Below are 807 nucleotides of genomic sequence, written 5' to 3'. Positions count from 1 at the left end.
TGACTTTGCAAAGGCTATCGATTGTGTGGGTCATGACAAACTATAGGCAACCTTGCAGAGAATGAGTATTCTGGAACACTAAATTGTGCTCATGATAAACCTGTACATAGACCAAGAGGTAGTTCAAACAGGACAAGGGAATACTGAATTGTTTAAAATCCAGAAAGGGTTATATTTTTTCATCATACTTACTCAATTTGTGGGCTAAGCAATTATTTGAGAAGCTGGAGTATATGTAGATGAACAAGGCATCAGGATTGGAGGAAGCCTCATTAATAAATTGAGATATGCAGAGGATACAACCTTCCCTGCTGAAAACAAAGAAATTTAAATTATCTACTGATGAAGATCAAAACCACAGCCTTCTGTATAAGTTGCAACTGAATATAAAGAAAACAAAAATCCTCAATACTGGACGAATAAATAACATCATGGCAAATGGAGAAAATATGGAAGTTGTCTAAGACTTCATTTTGATTGGATCTACTATCAACACACATAGAAGCAACAGTCAAGAATCATACAGTTTATGGTGGCTAGGGAAGAGGTGCAGTGAGTTTCACTATCAGCAATACTACAGAAAGTACACAAAACAGATTCGGGGCAGTGCTCCAAAACTTGGAACCACATGAGTAGGAATATTTTAAAAGTTTGAAGGCTTATAGCTAGTGGAATTTGAAGCAGAAGTAAGAAATTGTGTAATTTTCAATCTGCTGGGTTTGGCAGCCTGGATCCAACAACTTGGACAAGATCAAATGGCAAGACCAAGCAGGGAAGCACGCACCACAGAAAATGCCACGGGAACCT

Source organism: Chrysochloris asiatica, unplaced genomic scaffold (genome assembly GCF_000296735.1).
Source record: "Chrysochloris asiatica unplaced genomic scaffold, ChrAsi1.0 scaffold00065, whole genome shotgun sequence".
NCBI classification, from domain to species: domain Eukaryota; kingdom Metazoa; phylum Chordata; class Mammalia; order Afrosoricida; family Chrysochloridae; genus Chrysochloris; species Chrysochloris asiatica.
The sequence above is the reverse complement of the archived record's forward strand: the minus strand, read 5'-3'. Positions refer to the sequence as shown.